Source organism: Bufo bufo, chromosome 3 (genome assembly GCF_905171765.1).
Source record: "Bufo bufo chromosome 3, aBufBuf1.1, whole genome shotgun sequence".
Lineage (NCBI taxonomy): Eukaryota > Metazoa > Chordata > Amphibia > Anura > Bufonidae > Bufo > Bufo bufo.
Window position 1 is genome coordinate 491821924 of NC_053391.1, and position 17627 is coordinate 491839550.

The 17627-nt window shown below is 46.2% G+C and overlaps 1 protein-coding gene across 1 annotated transcript in view; it reads right to left on the reverse strand.

The window, feature by feature from the left end:
* Window positions 1-17627, reverse strand: part of GPC6 (glypican 6) — a 1575810-nt gene that overhangs the window by 571811 nt on the left and 986372 nt on the right. The gene's annotated exons all lie outside the window — the stretch shown is intronic.

Below are 17627 nucleotides of genomic sequence, written 5' to 3' on the forward strand. Positions count from 1 at the left end.
TTAGGTCCCTATCTATAGAGCCATAGTCTGATCTGTCATGAATAACCTGAACATCACGACTTTCATTCACAAGGTGCACATGCCATGACAGACCCATGATGAAGCTAGAATTCAATTGGTCATTTTGTGCATCATAGTCTCCTAAACTGCAGTAACTATATGTTGTATACAGAATACCTGTAGAATTCAGTTTGTCCTGCCACTATCTGCACAAGTCTAACCCCCACAGTTTCTGAGTAGAATAAGATTTTAGTAATATATTTCAAAGCATGGAATCGACATGAAGAGTGCCAGATCAGAATTTTTTTTAACTTGTTCTTGAACTATGTAGTCAGAGAATGTTTTATGTTTCCACTAACAGGTGCAGCTAGATTAATTACTGCTTCAAACTATTTGATAGATCCACTTGTGCTCGTAATTAATCTACCAGTGCGTCTCTGATGAGCTAGATCAGAAAGGCTTGATAGAAAGTTTTAGCAGCATACCACAAGATATTTATTACTAAAATAAAAAATTCACTTTGCAAAAAAGAAAAAAAATATTCAACACAGATCTAATTTTTAGTTTAAAGGGACACTGACAGGCCCAATAAGCATATTTAGCTATATATCTGCATGCATAGGTCTTCTAATGTGTATTAAAAAACATATAAGTATAACCCCTGTCCACCTTATAAATACAGCAAACTCATGTTTGATAACCTGATGTAATCGTTCTTCTTTCTGCCCAAGGGGCGGCGTTTCAGCTCCACATGGGCGCACACACGCGCCCCAACCACCGTTTTCAAGCGCCGCCCAGCTCATCAATATTCACTTTGCTGGGCGGCTTCTGCTGTCCCCGACGTTCCGAGATCCCGCGCATGCCCAATAGAAAGCCTTTCTGATCTATTACATATAAAAATCTCCAAAATCAGTAATGACATTTGTTTGACCTTTAGAAATATGTCTGGAAAGTGACAAATTAAAGTTCCCTTTAAAATAACAACAGGCAAAAGAAGAACTTTACACTAAAAAGCCGTATTTTTCGCCCTATGAGATGCACTTTCCCTCCCCCCAAATGGGGGGGGGGAGTTATTACGTCTTATGGGGTGAATATAGGTGTGAACATAGGGTAAAAAAGCATGTCTGGCGCTTGTGGCCTCTGAAGTCACTGTACCTGCAGCGCTGCTGTGCTGCGATGTGATCACATGTCCGGCGGCGCTTGTGTTGCTTGGCAGAAGGAGCGATGCGGGTGTTCGTAGGCTGGGATCGGGCGCCGCTGCAAATGGTGATGCAGGGGCTGGTCAGCTCTGCTGGCTGTTCGTGGTATGGACCGGCCAGCCTCAGCAAGTGCTGGGTGGTAGGGACCGGCCGGCCTGAAGCGCTGTTATGGAGGGGGGAGGAGGAGGAAAGTTGGAGCGCAGGAGCAGGCAGACGAGGGGCGGAGCAGGCATGTTTGACAGGGAAGTCTGCTCCGCCCCTCGTCTCAGTCGTCACACTGCCTGCGCCGATAGTATCTTAGGTATGCCATATTCATTAACTCTTAATGTCAGTGAATGGACATTTAGAGGCTGAAAACTTGTCCAGATTACCGCATGTCCTGATAAGTTCATACCTTTATTGTTCCTCCTTTGAACATGACCTTCTGTCTGGATGGCTGCACCCCAGTCAGGGCAAACAGCTGTGCCTTGAAGACCATCGGTGTTTAGCACATTATCAAACATTTCCTTCCCCCACTTCACATTTACTGGTGGCAAAAAATTCTACTGGCTGCATGAAGAGCTGTGCCCTGCCAGAAAGACATCCCTAAGGTACCCCTAATGACCCCACTGCTAATAAAGTGCCCCCCATAAAGTGACCCCACTCCTAAAAAAGTGACCCCACTCCTAATAAAGTGACCCCCTTATTAAGGCGTCATGCAGACATCCGCGGAGCACTGTCCGTGATATCCCAGCCTGCCGTCCTGCATGGAGTCATTGGTTGCTATGACGCCGTGCGCTTCGTGCATTCAGCAGGACAGAATTTCATGGACCATGCTCCATGGATGTCTGCATGACGCCTTAAAGTGTCACTGGATCCCCCCCTTTCCCAATAAGTACCGTATGTCAGCAGCATTTCCTCCCCCCCATAAACTTGTGTCAGCAGCAGATCCCCCATAACATTGTGTTAGTGGCAGATCCCCCCCCATAACATTATCATCCACTGATGTTCTTAGCTACAGTACCCCCATAATTGTAGTGCTAACAGTTATTTCATTACTGTATTCTATTGCAGAAAATTCTCCTGCTTCATACTGTACATTTCTGAACAATGTCAAAGCAGAAAAGGCTTTCTTATAAAATTCCTTTTATGCTAGAGGTGATAAAATACACCAAAGAGCATGGAAACAGGGCAGCAGAGAGACATTTTGGGACGTCTCCAACTGAAAAGATGATTCGTGAATGGAGAAAACAAGAGGATCGGTTGGAGAAAGCGGAGAAAAGTAAACACACTTTTCATGGGTGTGCTGCAAAGTGGCCACAGATAGGCAAATTAATGGAAACCATATTAAAGGATAGGATTGTGGAACATCTAAAATCCCATGGATTGCAAGATGAAAAACAACATGGGTTTACTTCAGGGAGATCATGTCAAACAAATCTTATAGATTTTTTTGACTGGGTGAATAAAATAATAGACGGTGGAGGTGCAGTAGACATCGCATATCTAGATTTTAGTAAGGCTTTTGACACTGTCCCACATAGAAGACTTATCTATAAACTGCAGTCATTGAGCATGGACTCCCATATTGTTGAGTGGATTAGGCAGTGGCTGAGTGACAGACAACAGAGGGTTGTAGTCAATGGAGAACATTCAAAACAAGGTAATGTTACCAGTGGGGTTCCACAGGGATCTGTACTGGGACCGATTTTGTTTAATATCTTCATAAGTGATATTGCAAAAGGCCTCGCTGGTAAGGTTTGTCTTTTTGCTGATGACACAAAGATATGTAACAGGGTTGATGTTCCTGGAGGGAAACGCCAAATGGAAAAGGATTTAGGAAAACTAGAAGAATGGTCAGAACTCTGGAAACTGCAATTTAATGTGGATAAGTGCAAGATAATGCACCTGGGGCGTAAAAACCCAAGGGCAGAATATAGAATATTTGACACAGTCCTGACCTCAGTATCTGAGGAAAGGGATTTAGGAGTAATTATTTCAGAAGACTTAAAGGTGGGAAGACAATGTAATAGAGCAGCACGAAATGCCAGCAGAATGCTTGGATGTATAGGGAGAGGTATAAGCAGTAGAAAGAGTGAAGTGCTTATGCCGCTGTACAGAACACTGGTGAGACCTCACTTGGAGTATTGTGCGCAGTACTGGAGGCCATATCTCCAGAAGGATATAGATACTCTAGAGAGAGTTCAGAGAAGAGCTACTAAACTAGTACATGGATTGCAGGATAAAACTTACCAGGAAAGGTTAAAGGACCTTAATATGCATAGCTTGGAAGAAAGAAGAGACAGAGGGGATATGATAGAAACTTTTAAATACATAAAGGGAATCAACTCGGTAAAGGAAGAGAGCATATTTAAAAGAAGAAAAACTACCACAAGAGGACACAGTTTTAAATTAGAGGGGCAAAGGTTTAAAAGTAATATAAGGAAGTATTACTTTACTGAGAGAGTAGTGGATGCATGGAATAGCCTTCCTGCAGAAGTGGTAGCTGCAAATACAGTGAAGGGGTTTAAGCATGCATGGGATAGGCATAAGGCCATCCTTCATATAAGATAGGGCCGGGGGCTATCCATAGTATTCAGTATATTGGGCAGACTAGATGGGCCAAATGGTTCTTATCTGCCGACACATTCTATGTTTCTATGTTTCTATAGACGTGGACATGAAAGAGTGGATCACACGTCACAGGAACATCGGCTTCTCAGTATCCACAGAAATGATCATATATGAAGCCAAACGTCTTGCTGCAGAGAAAGGCATTGAAAACTTCACTGGATCGGCATCATGGTGCTACAGATTCATGAGAAGATGTGGCCTTGCTATGCGCACCAAAAAAAAGAATTGCACAAAAAATGCCCAAAAAAATATGAGTCCAAGATTCTTTCGTTTCATAAATTTGTGCTGGATTTAAGAAAGAAACATGGCTATGAAATAGGCCAGATTGGGAACATGGATTAAGTCCCGTTAACCTTCAATGTTCCATCGAATCGGACAGTCAATGTGAGAGGCACAAAAAACGTAACGGTGAAGACCTCAGGACACGAGAAAACGCATTACACGGTTGTCTTGTCCTGCTGCGCAGATGGCACCAAGCTGCCACCAATGCTGATCTTTAAAAGGAAGACCATGCCAAAAGAGGTGATCCCACGAGGAGTGATTGTCCATGTTCACAACAAAGTGTGGATGGACGAAAATGCCATGGAAGTATGGATTGAAAAGGTGTGGTCCAAACGCACTGGAGGACTTCTGAAGAAACCTGCCCTACTAGTGCTTGACCAGTTTAGGGCATATATCAGCAAAACCACAAAAACAAGATTAAAGGAAGTGAACACCCATCTAGCAGTAATGCCTGGGGGGCTTACCAGCCAGCTACACCCTCTAGACCAGGGATGCTCAACCTGCGGCCCTCCAGCTGTTGTAAAACTACAACTCCTACCATTCCCTACATCTGGAGGGCCGCAGGTTGGGCATGACTGATCTAGATGTTTCCATTAATAAGCCGTTTAAAATGTTCCTGAGGGAGGAATGGAACAAGTGGATGGCAGCTTGGAATCATGACCTGACTCCCACTGGACAGATGAAGAGGCCCACCATCACCCAAGTCTGTGAGTGGGTGAAAATATCATGGCAGGCAGTCAACAATGAAATAGTCGTCAGATCCTTTAAAAAGTGTGGCATTAGCAATGCCTTGGATGGCACTGAGGACAATGTGCTGTACGACGAATCTGAAGGCAGCGATACTAGTGATACTGAGCCACAGAGTGCGATTAACCTGGACAGTAGTGATGAGGAGTTTTGGGGGTTCCCTGATTAATAGAGGAGTACTGTACCTGGACATTTAAGTCAATAATGATGGTTATTAATGCTGCTGGTTACTACTGTTAATGTTTACAGTGTTAAAATATTGGTCTGTTATTTTATTAAAAGTTTTGACACACCTTTTGTTCAAAAAATTTTTTTCCCCTATTTTCACCATCTAAAACCTAGATGCGTCTTATGAGCCGATGCGTCTTATAGGGCGAAAAATACAGTAATAGCCATGAGTGGTAAAATCACTTACAATTATCAGGCTATTAAGGCCCAAAATATCTAGTCCAGGCATGAGGAAAAATGCATGATGTTCAGTGTTCTGTCTTCTTACATATTCACACAGTGTGCAGTCTGAGATTCAGCATAAACCATTCCTGTCTTCCAAATAAGAGGACTGTTCTTTGCAGTCTAACTTGTTTATTGGTAAAACAGGGTTGTTTGATTGGCAAAACAGGATTGATTGGTAAGACTACAAATAGCAAGTATAAGTATAAAGCATAGCATAGCATGTACTATAACATTTGCATTAACACTGAAGCACATAATAAAATGGCTGCCTGTACATAAGATTACATGGCTAGCTAACAGTAATAACAACTCCCTGAGTGACAATAACAACTATCAAACAATAGCTAACTATCTAAACATAACATAATGTCCATGAAACAAAGGTAGATCTATCACCAGATATACTTTTACAAGGATGGTAGAGTTTGAGAAGGAGATATGCAAAAGGAGACTGGAGACTTCTCTCTCCCAGGATGCTTTGCACTCCCACAATGCAGTGCACCACCCACAATGCAGTAGTCTTTGTAACAGAAATACAAAGTGTAATACAACTTAACACCGCTAGATGGTGTGATAACGACACTAAACACTTCATAATACCATGACTCTGGCAGAATGAATTAGAATCATTTTATAACCCTGCTGGGCAGAACATTCAGTAGCCCACATTTATTGGGCCTAGAGCTTGTAGTAAAATGTATCTAATCGAAATTTTCGCCATCTTCATTTTAGACAGGATTAGTAAATCTGCCCCACTCTGTGTAACGATCAGTGTGGGAGAGAAACTCCACACAGAACACAGGAGGAAAGGAGAACAGTAACTGGGCCTGGAAACTAGGGAAGAAACAGGTCACCTGCTAAACAACTCTAATTCGGGCCCTGACTACCTATCAATATGAATAGACCTTGAAGGTAGGAATATTCATAAGCAGTATACCTAGTCCCTGATTTCCCTATAATACCCTGGAATAAGTATAGGACCAGAGACTGTCACGGAACCATGAACCAGACGTACAACAAGGGATAAGTGAAAATAAGAAGGCTTTATTGAAAATAAAGCTGTAAAGCAAAAGTCCAAACGGATTGCGAAACCGAAGCAGAGTCTTTGCGAAGCCAGAGGTCAGGAACCAGAAGGGTAGTCAGACGAAGCCAGGATCAGGAACCAGCAGGGTAGTCGGACGAAACCAGGATCAGGAACCAGCAGGGTAGTCGGACGAAACCAGGATCAGGAACCAGAAGCAGCAGCAGTCAAGAAGCATGTGAACACAGGAGGACCAAGCAAGGAACTGAAGCCACAGACCTCCTATATATCAGCTAGGCATCCAGCTCCTCCCAGTGGGAAGGAGGAGCCGCAGGGTGGGAGGCTACAAGAAACCCAGAAACCAAGATGGCCGCCAGCACATGTCAAACGAAGGAGAACAGCAAGAAGGTAAGACCATGACAGTACCTCCCCCTCAAGGGCCCCTCCTCCGCGGAGTAAAGAACGGTTTCTGAGGGAAGCGTGCGTGGAAGGCTCGGAGCAAGGCAGGAGCATGGACATCTGCGGAGGGAACCCAGGAACGCTCCTCTGGACCATAACCACACCAATGGACCAAAAACTGCACCCGACCGCGGACCAGGCGTGAGTCCAGGATATTGCTCACCTCATACTCCTCACGATTACCCACTTGGACCGGACGAGGCCGAGGAACCGAGGAAGTGAAACGATTACACACCAGTGGCTTCAACAGGGAGACATGAAACACGTTGGAGATCCGCATGCCAGGAGGAAGCGCAAGGGCATAGGCTACCGGGTTTACCCTGCGAAGCACTCGGAAGGGACCAACAAAGCGAGGCGCCAGCTTGGGAGTGGGCACTCGAAGGTTGAGGTTGCGGGTGGACAACCATACACGGTCTCCGACCTGGTAGGAAGGAGCAGGCGCTCGTCTGCGATCAGCCTGGAGTCTCTGGCGCTGCGCAGAGACCTCAAGGGACTTCTGGATCAGTACCCAAGAAGCACGTAGGACGGAAAGGTGATCCTCCACAGCCGGAATATCCTGGGGAGAGAATACCTCCGGTAACACGGCAGGTTGAAACCCATAATTGGCCATGAAGGGAGACGTCCCAGAGGAAGAGTTCACCGCCGTGTTCCTGGCAAACTCAGCCCAAGGCAGGAGGTCAACCCAATTGTCTTGGTGATCGGAGACATAGCAACGAAGGAATTGCTCCAAGGCCTGATTGGATCGTTCTGCGGCCCCATTGGACTGAGGGTGGTAGGCCGAGGAGAAGGAGAGATGAATCCCCAACTGGGAGCAAAAGGCGCGCCAGAACCTGGACACAAACTGACTCCCCCGATCCGACACAATCTCCTTGGGCAAACCGTGCAACCGGAAGACCTCCCTGGCAAAAATCGTGGCCAACTCTTGTGCAGAGGGTAACTTCTTGAGAGGAACACAGTGGCACATTTTGGAAAACCGATCCACAATCATGAGAATGACCGTATGGCCTCGGGATGCAGGGAGGTCCACAATGAAATCCATCCCCAGGTGTGACCATGGGCGCTCCCCGGTGGCTATGGGTTGCAGAAGGCCCAACGGAAGGTGCCGAGGGGACTTACTCTGGGCACAAACGGAGCATGCCGCTACATATGCGGCGATGTCGGAACGTAGGGAAGGCCACCAGAACAGACGTGAAACAGCCCAGGACAGCTGATTCTTTCCAGGATGCCCCGCGGTCTTGGAGTTATGGTAGGTTCGCAACAACCGAGTGCGCAACTCCTCAGGCACAAAACATCTGCCGTTGGGTCTCCCAGAGGGAGCACCAGATTGAGCCGCCAAAATCTGCTCACCCAGGGGAGAGGTCAGGCTGGTGCGAATGGCGGCCAAGATCTGATTCGGAGGTATGACCGAAGTCGGAATCGACTCCTCCCTGGACAGCTCGGAGTACTGCCGTGATAAGGCATCCGCCCTGATGTTCTTGGAACCGGGTAGGTAGGAGACCACGTAATTAAAACGTGACAAGAACAGAGCCCATCTGGCCTGACGTGGTGTCAATCTCTTGGCCTCAGAAAGGTGTGTCAGATTCTTGTGGTCCGTCAGGATGAGGACCGGAACCACCGAACCCTCGAGCAAGTGCCTCCATTCTTTAAGGGCCTGCACGATGGCCAATAACTCCCAGTCACCAATCTGATAGTTGCACTCCGCGGAAGACAGTTTCCGGGAGTAAAACCCACAAGGAAGCAGAGGACCCTCTGGTGTTCTACGCTGAGACAGAAGGGCGCCTACTCCCGTCTCAGACGCGTCCACCTCGAGGACAAAGGGCAACCCAGGGTTGGGATGCGACAGAATCGGAGCCGACACAAAGGCGGACTTTAGAGCCTCAAAAGCTCGGATGGCCTCGAGCGGCCAGACCTGGGAATTACTGCCCTTCCTGGTCAGATCCGTGAGAGGCTTGGCTAGCATGGAAAAGTCCCTGATGAACTTCCGATAATAATTGGCGAAGCCCAAAAAGCGCTGCAGGGAACGAAGACCACTGGGCTGGGGCCACTGTAAGACAGCCGAAACCTTCTCAGGATCCATGGAGAACCCCTCAGCGGAAATGATGTAACCTAAGAAGGTTACCTGGGATCGGTGAAATTCGCATTTCTCAAGCTTACCGAACAGCTTGTTCTCTCGTAACCGTTGCAACACTCGTCTGACATCCAGAATGTGGGCCTCCATGGATTCAGAATATACCAAGATGTCATCCAAATAGACCACCACACACTGCTGCAACAGGTCACGGAAAACATCGTTGATGAATTCCTGAAAGACTGCGGGCGCATTGCACAACCCAAAGGGCATAACCAAGGATTCATAATGACCGGTCCTGGTGTTAAACGCGGTCTTCCACTCATCGCCCGCCTTGATCCTTACCAGGTTATATGCCGCCCTCAGGTTGAGTTTGGTAAAGACCGTGGCCCCTTTACGGCGATCGAACAGCTCGGAAATCAAGGGTATCGGGTAAGCGTTCTTGATCGTGATGCGATTGAGACCCCTGTAATCGATGCAAGGCCTCAACTCACCGCCCTTCTTTTTCACAAAGAAAAATCCAGCCCCTGCCGGGGACGAGGATTTGCGAATGTGTCCGCGTGAAAGCGCCTCCCTCACGTACTCCTCCATGGCCTCATTCTCCGCTACCGACAGTGGATAGACTTTACCACGAGGAGGAACGGCACCAGATTGTAACTCTATGGCACAATCGTATGGGCGGTGCGGAGGTAGGGCAACCGCGCGCACCTTATCGAATACATCCCGGTACTCCTCGTATTCAGGAGGCAACAGAGAGTCCGAGGAAGTACACAGCAACTTGACAGACCCATGGATGCAACTAGCCCCACACTGCGGTGACCACGAGAGGATCTTGGCCAATCTCCAATCGAAAGTCGGATTATGCTTCCGGAGCCAGGGGTACCCCAAGACCACCGAGTAGTGTGGAGACGAAATAACCTGGAGGCAGACCGACTCTCTGTGAACAGCACCAATGGCTATCGACACTGGAAGGGTCTCATGAGTCACGTGTGGCGGCAGAAGGGGTCTGCCGTCTATCGCCTCAAGAGCCAGTGGGGAACCTCGAGCCTGCAGAGGAATGGAATTGGCGGCAGCGAACACATTATCAATGAACAAACGACCAGCACCAGAGTCCACCAACGCCTGGGTCGTCACCGAGCCCCCGACCCAGGAGAGGACAACAGTGATCAGTGGTTTGTCAACACGGGAAACCGGGGACGAGGAGACTCCACCCAAGATCTGCCCCCGACAGGATCTCAGGTGCGAGCGTTTCCCGGACGGTTCGGACATGCTAACTGAAAATGCCCACCGAGACCACAGTACATGCATCGGCCCTCGCGTCTCCGGAGTACCCTCTCCCCCTCGGACAGGCGAGCAAACCCCAGCTGCATGGGTTCACCCCCAGACAAGTCATCCCCAGGAGGCGTGGGAGGAGAGGGAGGCACGGGTGGGACAGCAAACGTAGGCGCCAATCTGTTAGAAAACCTCCGCAGGCTCTCCTTAAAGGAAGGTCTCTCCCTGAGTCTGGTGTCAATCAAAATCAGGAAAGAAATAAGAGACTCGAGCTCCACTGGTAGGTCCTTAGCTGCAACCTCATCCTTCAAGGCATCCGAGAGACCATGAGAGAAAGCAGCGACCAGAGCCTCATTATTCCAGCCCACCTCTGCTGCCAGGGTACGAAACTCAATGGCGTATTCAGCTACGGATCGTGAACCCTGTCTGATGGACATAAGGAGCTTCGCAGCAGAGGCAGCACGAGCCGGCACATCGAATACCTTCCGAAGAGAAGCAACAAAACCGGAAAACTCGGCAACCACCGGATTGTTGTTCTCCCATAAAGGGCTGGCCCAGGCCAAGGCCTTGTCCGAGAGCAGCGAGATCAAGAAGCCCACCTTTGATCTCTCAGTGGGAAAGGCATGTGGCAGCAACTCGAAATAAATGCCCACCTGGTTAAGGAAACCTCGGCACTGAGTTGGCTCTCCCCCAAAGCGCTGTGGAAGAGGGGCAGAACCGGTCATACTCCGAAACACCGCAGGTGCAACAACAGGTGTCGGGGTAGACTCTGGCGCAACAACCGGAGCGGCAGTAGGAGCGGGCCCAGGAGCGACAACCGACCCATCGGCAACGGGAGCGAAATGAGCCGTGCGTTCAAGCAGGGTTTGCAACGCCACAGCGAACCGACCCAACAGGTGATCCTGCTGATCAAGTCTGGCAACCAGCGTGGGTAGCGAAGATGGCCCTGTACCGTCAGAATTCATGGCTTGGTCCTAATGTCACGGAACCATGAACCAGACGTACAACAAGGGATAAGTGAAAATAAGAAGGCTTTATTGAAAATAAAGCTGTAAAGCAAAAGTCCAAACGGATCGCAAAACCGAAGCAGAGTCTTTGCGAAGCCAGAGGTCAGGAACCAGAAGGGTAGTCAGACGAAGCCAGGATCAGGAACCAGCAGGGTAGTCAGACGAAGCCAGGATCAGGAACCAGCAGGGTAGTCGGACGAAACCAGGATCAGGAACCAGCAGGGTAGTCGGACGAAACCAGGATCAGGAACCAGAAGCAGCAGCAGTCAAGAAGCATGTGAACACAGGAGGACCAAGCAAGGAACTGAAGCCACAGACCTCCTATATATGAGCTAGGCATCCAGCTCCTCCCAGTGGGAAGGAGGAGCCGCAGGGTGGGAGGCTACAAGAAACCCAGAAACCAAGATGGCCGCCAGCACATGTCAAACGAAGGAGAACAGCAAGAAGGTAAGACCATGACAGAGACAACCCATTCCTCTCCAGATGAACGAATGGAAGTCTCTGTCTCAGGCCCAGATACAACAACAGGGAATATAACAAACACAAACAAACCCGACACTTAACTTCTGTAGAGATGGACGAACAGGAACACTAGAGACAACAACACACCAGCTCAGCCAAACCCTAATTAAGCTATCTACAGCATAGTCAGAAGGGTGGAGTCAGACTATAAAGGGTAGAAGTGCCGACTGCTGTGGCTTTCTGCAGTCCGCAGACCGACAAGGAGGGCAGGGGTAAAGAGTGGGTGGAAAATGATGTGGAGGATGATTAGGTACTAGACCCCACATGGAATCAAGGTCATGCGAGTGACGTGTGCAGTTTGGAGGAAGAGGCGGTGGTCGCAGAGAGGCACCAGCACAACAAAAGATGGAGCAGGGTGCAAAATCGATTGTTAAATTTTTGGGTGACATTTTAACATTTTTGCCGTATACAAACCCCTGCTCTGCATAGGTGACAGGGACCTAATTTTTGTAAAATCGTCTGTTCCATTATTGGGTGACATGAACCCAGTTTTGCCGTGAATAAACCCCTGCTCTGCATAGGTGACAGGGACCTAAATTTCTAAAAATCGTCTGTTACATTCTTGGGTGACATTTTACCATTTTTGCCGTATACAAATGCTGCAATGCAGAGAAGGGTTTTTTCACCGGCAAAAATGGGTTAATGTCAACCATCAATGTAACAGACGAATTTTAGAAATTTAGGTCCCTATCACCTATGCAGAGCACCTACTTGTACTGATTGATGGGTCTGCCCCTTCAACTTCTGGGTGTACAAATTTGGCACATGGCCTGAGCTTGCCCTTTATGCCTTGAAGGTGCTAGCCTGCCCTGCAGCCAGTGTATTGTCTGAACGTTTGTTTAGCACGGCAGGAGGGGGTTATCACAGAAAAGTGCCACAGCCAATGTAGACAAGCTCACGTTCATTAAAATGAACCAGGCAGGGATCCCACAGGACTTGTCCGTCCGTACCTTGTGAAGAATAGACATGTATACCGTCCTCGCCCAGCCATTGTTTTACTCCAGCACACTTTCTCTTTGTTTTATTTTTTATATTTCCCAATGTTTTGGGGTCTACCCAAATTTAAACAAAAAATAAATAAATAATAAAATAAAATACAAAACCACTGTTGGCTACCTCCTCCACCGCCGCTTCCACCTATATCGCCACATCCACCGCCTCCTCAACCTCCTACTCCATATGGACCTCCTCCTCCTAGATGAAGATTATTTTTTATTATTTTTACGTATTTTATGTTATTTTAAGTCATTTCCCTATCCACATTTGTTTGCAGAGCACTTGCCATGCGCTTAACTGCATTTTGCTGCCCTTTGCAGCCCTCTAACCCTTTCTATTACTTTTTTAGAGCCATTTTATTGCTCCAAAGTTTGGGTCCCTATTGACTTCAATGGGGTTCAGGGTAAAGTTTGGGTCAAGTTCAGGTCCCGAACTCGAACTTTTATGCGAAATTCGGCCGAACCCAGCGAACCTGAACATCCAGGTGTCCACTCAACTCTACTCGGGAGTCCATAATCCTGCTGATTTGAAATTCTAAATTACCGTTCACCATGACAGGAGTGGGAGGCAAGGAGGACAGCTCAACAGGTTCGACACATTTCTTCAACAACGACTTATGAAATACGTTATGAATTTTCAAAGCCTGAGGAAGTTCAAGACGGAAGGGTACAGGGTTAACAATGGCAGTGATCTTATATGGACAATTAAATCTTGGGCCCAACTTCCAAGAAGGTACCTTAAGCTTAATGTTGCTTGTAGACAGCCACACAGAATCACCCACTCTCAGGTCTGGACCATTCATACGTGTCCTGTCAGCCACAAGCTTATACCTGTTGCCCATCTTTTTCAGGTTATTTGGAATTTTCCGCCAAATTGAAGACAAAGAAGAGGAAAATCGTTCCTCCTCAAGAATACTGGAATTTTCAGAACCAGAAAATGTGCCAAACTGCGGATGGAATCCATATGCCCCAAATATACGGTGACTTATCAGTGGACTCCTGTCTACGGTTATTAATGGCAAACTCAGCTAACGACAAGAATGAAGACCACTCCTTCTGGTTCTCCGAAACAAAACATCTCAAGTAAGTCTCCAGATTCTGATTGGTGCACTCAGTCTGTCCGTTCGACTGAGGATGAAAAGCCGAAAAAAATGGACAATTGTACCCCCAGTCGAGTATAGAACACTTTCCAGAATCTGGAAACAAATTGCGTCCCCCGATCAAACACCATATCAGAGGGAATGCCATGTAGTTTCAATATGTTATCAACAAATACCTGTGCAAGAGTTTTGACATTAGGTAATGCTATAAAATGTGCCATTTTGCTAAACTACCACCAGGATCACGTTTTTTCCCAAAGAATTCGGTAAATCCGTGAGAAAGTCAATGGACAAATGCGTCCAAGGTCTGGACGGGATGGGTAACAGAAGAAGAGATCCAGAAGGCCGAGTATGTGTCACCTTAGCACGCCAAAAGCCAACTTAATGGCCAGCAATTCCCTATTACCCACGTCATAATTTCTTTCAGCAGACGAGAGTTTTTTTTAGAGAAAAAAAGCACATGGGCGCCATTTACTAGGTGAAGGACCTTGTGACAAAACTGCTCCCACCCCTACCTCGGCTGCGTCAACCTCTACAATGGATGGCATCCGTTTGTACCGGAATAGGGGCTGAAGCAAAACATTCCTTCACAACAGAAAAGGCTTATAATGCCGCCTCAGACCAAACAGAGAAATCGACCCCCTTCCTAGTCATGTCTGTTAAAGGTTTAACCACAGTTGAATAGTTCAAGAATAATTTACGGTAATAGTTGGTGAATCCCAAAAACCGCATAAGTGCTTTTAGATTTTCGGGCCGATCCCAGTCCAACACCACACAGACTTTCTCAAGATCCATACAAAAACCTGAGGATGAGCGCAAGTAACCCAGGAATTGCACTTCCTAAACAGCAAAAACACATTTTTCCATCTTTGCATACAATTTATTCTCTCTAAGGATCTGTAACACCTGTCTCACATAATCCTGATGAGTCTCCATGTCTGGAGAATAAATGAGTATGTCATCCAGATATACAACAACAAACCTCCCCACCAGATGATGAAAGATGTCATTAATAAAGTGTTGAAGAACCGCTGGAGCATTGGTTAGTCCTAAAGGCATGACCAGATTCTCAAAATGACCCTCAGGGGTATTAAAGGCTGTCTTCCATTCGTCCCCCTCTTTGATCCTTACCAAATTATATGCCGCCCTCAGATCTAATTTAGAGATCACCTTGGCGCTGACAATTTGATTAAACAAAACCGGAATCAAAGGAAGGGGGTAAGGATCACAGACAGAATTACGGTTGAGCTCACGGAAGTCCAGACATGGTCTAAGGGTACCATCTTTTTATTTTTTTACAAAGAAAAACCCAGCAGCCACTGGGGATTTGGATCGTCTGATATGACCCTTCGCCAAGCTGTCGGTTATATACTCTTGCATATCCTTTCTTTCGGGCTCCGAAAGACTATACAACCGATTTTTGGGCAGTTTAGCTCCAGTAATAAGATTGACAACTCTCAGAAAACACATCAGAAAATTTGAGGGTACAGTTTTAGTGGTGACCACAGAGAAAGACACATTAAGACAGTTGTCCATGCAAAAATCACTCCAAAATCACTCCAATTGAGAATCTGTCTCGCTTGCCAGTCGATGGTAGGGTTATGTTTACTTAACCATGGCAAGCCCAAAACCATCGGAGCAGGCAAACCCTCCTGATGGAAATCACCCACTCTTAAATGGAGGTCATTTACCACTTGCGACAAGCATTTTTGGTTAAGATGTGCAGAATCAATTGCAAAGACAGAAATGCTTTTCTCTAGTGCACTAGTAGTCAACCCATGAATACGAACAAACTGTCCATCAATCAGGTTAACCCCAGCCCAACTGTCAATAAATACCTCGATTTCCACAGTTTTGGACTCTAGCGCCACCTCAACAGACAGGAGAAATTGGGTACTACCAGTAAATTAGAAAAGTACGTTTTCTTGCTCCACAACCACACCACCAATAGTATAATTTCGGGATTAAGCATTTTTCTTTTGTTTACACCTTGATGCTGAGTGTACGGACAAATATTCACGAAATGCCCCTTTTTTCCACAACAAAAACAGACTCCCTTCATTTGACCAGAGCTCTTACCAGCAGTCCCAGGAGTAGATCCCCCAAACTGCATAGGCTCCTCACAAGGCGTAACCACAGGTGTCTCTTTACCATAAGTGTCAAAGGAAGCCGCCACCTTATTTGACAGTGCGTCCTGAGGGTGAGGACCCTTAGATCTCCCCCTCAGGCATCTATTCAAATGTACAGCAAGGGACACAGCTGCTTCCAATGACTCAGGTTTTTCATGAAAGGCCAACACGACCTGTAACCTCTCAGATAGATCCTGACACTTAACTTGGTCTCAGCCTGAGAGATCCGATCTGGGTCATCAAAAATGAGACTCAAGACTCTAAAATCGACCGACTGGAGGGACGGTGATCCGGTCGGCAGAGAAAAAGCTCAAAAATGTGCATCATCCTTAAGCAAAGAAATTATCATACCCACACATTGACACTCATCCCCAGAAGAGTATGGACGCAGCTTAAAGTACAACCTACACGATTACCTGAACCGAATGAAATTGTCATTACCCCCAGAAAATACGTCCGGGAGGGCAACCTTAGGTTCAGGGCAAGCCTGGTACCCACCATCGGAACCAGCCGCCTGTGGTCTCTGAATCCGTAAGACTGTTGCACGGAGGTCAGTTTCCCTATACTGTTCTGCTGCTATACTTTTCTATTAAAAAAATGCATACGAAAGTGCTATTAAAAGGTGCTAAAACACATATATGGGTGAAAAATGGCTAAAAGAAACACTACAAAAAAATATGTACAAGTTGTAAAAGTACAAGTTTTTTGGATGTATTTTTTGGCCCAAAATGTACAAAACAAAACTACAGTATGTGTGGAAGCATGCTAAAATCTTTCTTTTTCTTATTGTAATACATAACTAATGTTGATCTATGGGTCTATTCACATGGGCGTGCAAAAAATATACTGTAAGGCCACATGCACACGACCGTATGCATTTTGCGATCCGCAAAAAATACGGATGACGTCCGTGTGCATTCCATATTTTACGGAACAGCTGGCCCCTACTAGAACAGTACTATCCTTATCCGTAATGCGGACAATAATAGGAAAAGTTCTATTTTTTTGCGGAACGGAAATACAGATATACGGAAACAGAATGCACATGGAGTAGCTTCCGGTTTTTTTTTTTGCGGATCCATTGAAATGAATGGTTCCGTATATGGTCCCCCCAAAAAAAACAGAACGGACATGGAAAGAATATACGTTCGTGTGCATGAGCCCTAAATTTTAGCATGCACTACTTTAATTAGTTTTGCAGATGGAAAACACCCTTTAAAGTCTAAGGATAGTGCTTAAACTACGTATGATAAGCAGATACATCTGTATTTTAAAAACTCTCTAGACTTTAAAAAGGGTGTTTTCCATCTGCAAAATGGATAGCAGAAGTTCATGCTGCTTTATTCACGTCATCATTATTGCACTGTCTTACATATTTCAAAAATCTCTCTGGAAGACTGCCCATCAATATTACCAATTAGTAATACTATTGCAATACATATACTGAAACTTAAAAGCAGCTATTTAGAACATTTTTAGGAATTTAAACACGGTATAGTAAGTAAGTTCCGTAGTTATCAAAGTTTTCATTACCAAATGATTTAGCTTTATGTCTCTTTACTGTTGCAATATGACTTCTAATAAGTACGGTATGTACTGAGACCACCAAGGAGTAAGTTTAATTCTTTGTGGCCTAGGGATTAATATCTAATAACAGCCAAAAATATTAATGCAATAACAGATTTTTTTTATATACTGGCTACCCAAAACTTGGGATTTGTTCAGCTTTAGCCTCTATATGAGCAACTTTAAATTTCTTT